Here is a 2,511-nt window from a genome sequence, read left to right as displayed (position 1 = left end):
GTCTGTTCTGGAGGGCTGTTCTCTAGAACCACAGGGAGAGTACAAACCTGCTGCAGACATGGGCCTCTCTCAGGATGGTACCCAGCACCTGCTTCACAGAGATGTGCAGCTCAGGAACAAAGTCTTATAGAGAAAAAAAAGCATTAATGGGCAACTAACTCCAGACATTGCCATCCTTTCAGCACCAGCTCCCTTCTCCTGCCCCAGATGCCATTTGCCCCTTTTATCCCCCAATCCCAGAGCACCTGGGTCTTGTTGGAGTCTCCTCCCACCCCAGGTGTGATCACTTTGCCCTCCATGCACACTCCCCTTTTTAATTTGGGTCTTGTTGGAGTCTCCTCCCACCCCAGGTGTGATCACTTTGCCCTCCCTACCCACTCTCCATTTTAGTCTGTGTCTTGTTGGAGTCTCCTCCCAGCCCAGGTGTCACCACTTTGCCCTCTCTGCCTCCCTGCCCTATTTAATAGGCCCCAGGAAAGGCAGAAGCCTCAAGCTTGCCCAACTGGGCAGAGGGATCCTTCTCCCATCATGACTGGTGAGTGCCTTTGGTGTGCACTGGGTGTCTGGTGGAGGGGATTCAAAGGCCGGGGGGCCTGAGTGGCCCCCCGGTTAGTTAGGCTAGAGACTTGATGATTACTCCAACATCCCTCACAGGTGCTGGTTTTGCTTCCTTACTTTATCTCATAGAATCAACCAGGTTGGAAGAGATCTCCAGGATCATGCAGTCCAACTTATCACCCAGTCCTATCCAATCAACTAGACCATGGCACTAAGTGTCTCATCCTGTCTTTTGTTGAACATCTCCAGGAACGGCGACAGCTCATTCCAATGGCAGCTGCCACATTGGAAGGAAAAGAGCAAGAGAGAGGAAAAAAAGATCATCAGTCCTGGATCCAGCGCCAAACCTGCCTGAGTGTGTATTCCATGTAGAGAGAGTCACCACCTAAGGTTGTTCAAGCCCTTCTTTATAGACTCCAGTTTGTAGGGTGGTTGAGGCATCACTACTTCTTCCTGGCGTAGAGCATCAAAACAACTGCCACCAGGCCTCTCCTGGAGTGGTTGGGCCATCAGCATTAGTGCTTTTTCAGAATGTGGCAAGTTAAGTTAAGAGAAGTGATACTAGACCCTTTCCCACAAGTTCCATTTTGCCCTTCTCTTGGGGAGGTTGTCTGGGCTCATAGGATATCTGCTTTAGGGACTGTCCCTTACACATGTCCAGGGGCTTTGAAGGAAAAGCAAGAGTAGTATAATGCTACACGAGTACAGATCTTCCTCTACGTACAGCATTACTGAACAAAGTCATTGGAAGCTTTTGCAAGGGACCATTGAGACTCTGTACCTAGATGTCATGCTAGATACAGACAACATTTGATGTGTAAGTGTAGTTTCCAAGTCACAAGTGTTTCATGGTTGATGACAGGGTTGGATGTGCAGTTATACACAGACAGTTGGATAACTTATTTCCTTGACTCTGGAAAGAAACAAATCATTTGTGATTGAGGTGGTGAGGAGGAAAGGAAACAGTTCCAGGTTCAGAAATCCTGAGTGAAATTATCATATTCTGACTGTGAAGCATATTTGTATTTCTTCCTCCTCTCTTGCTCCATTTCTTCAGTAGATTCAGATATGTGGCATGTATGTTCTCTCCACAGGAGGACTATGACATTCACTTTAGGGACTCCTGAAGACTGTCTGCTTCTCAGGCTGAATGAAGGAGCAGAAGGCTTGTGAAAGGAACCAAGCTTCTGTAAACATTGATTATTTTTTCATCACAAACTCCTTGACTTCCAGACAATTTCCTGTTAAAAAAGCTGTACAAGCTGAGATCTATCTATGAGAGGTCAGAAGAGGTCTATAGTCATAAGTCGAAACCATTTCATCTACTGACTTCTGCTGAAGGGATATGCAGTGCCTGTATATTGTCATGCATGTCCTACACAGGAACAATTCACCCAAACATTCTGTCCCCATTGCCATTGAAAAGACATAAAATGACATTGCTGGACACATTTGATGTATTTAATAATAATCATAGTAATAATGTGATATTAAAGTGATTACAGGCTCCTATTCACACTGGTTGATGTTCACCCTCTGGCCTTGCCAAAAAGTCCCTTCCATGTAAAATCAATTATTCTCTGAACTTTGAACACATCTAGCAGGACTGATATGTAGAGTCATAGCTTGAGTGTTTTTACTTGAAGTTCTAGTGGAAGGTAAATACTGATGAATAAGTGTATTGAAAACAGATGCACCTCCTTGGTTTGAGTCTTTGGGTTCGCCCACAACAGTGGTAAGACATGAGCCAACTGCTGACTTCCTATTCTTGACTATTTCAGGTTGCTGATGACCACTGAGGTCCATTAAGAAAAACTGATACGGCTGAAATAGCAGCTATAGCACACCCTTGTCTGCAAGTGTGGAAAACACCCAATGGATGACACTAGAAATGTCCACTATTAACAACTTCTCAAACAGCATTTCTAACACCAAAAATTTGAACATTTCCCT

The 2,511-nt window shown here is 45.0% G+C and overlaps 1 long non-coding RNA gene across 1 annotated transcript; it reads left to right on the top strand.

Moving 5' to 3' along the window:
* Positions 1-433: 433 nt before the first annotated feature.
* Positions 434-2,277, top strand: LOC135177139 (uncharacterized). The gene is made up of 3 exons (XR_010302944.1): positions 434-535; positions 808-913; positions 1,653-2,277. It is a non-coding gene; the product is annotated as an uncharacterized LOC135177139 (long non-coding RNA).
* Positions 2,278-2,511: the final 234 nt, after the last annotated feature.

This window comes from Pogoniulus pusillus, chromosome 7, assembly GCF_015220805.1.
Source record: "Pogoniulus pusillus isolate bPogPus1 chromosome 7, bPogPus1.pri, whole genome shotgun sequence".
NCBI classification, from domain to species: Eukaryota; Metazoa; Chordata; class Aves; order Piciformes; family Lybiidae; genus Pogoniulus; species Pogoniulus pusillus.
This window is presented reverse-complemented; position numbering and strand designations above follow the sequence as displayed.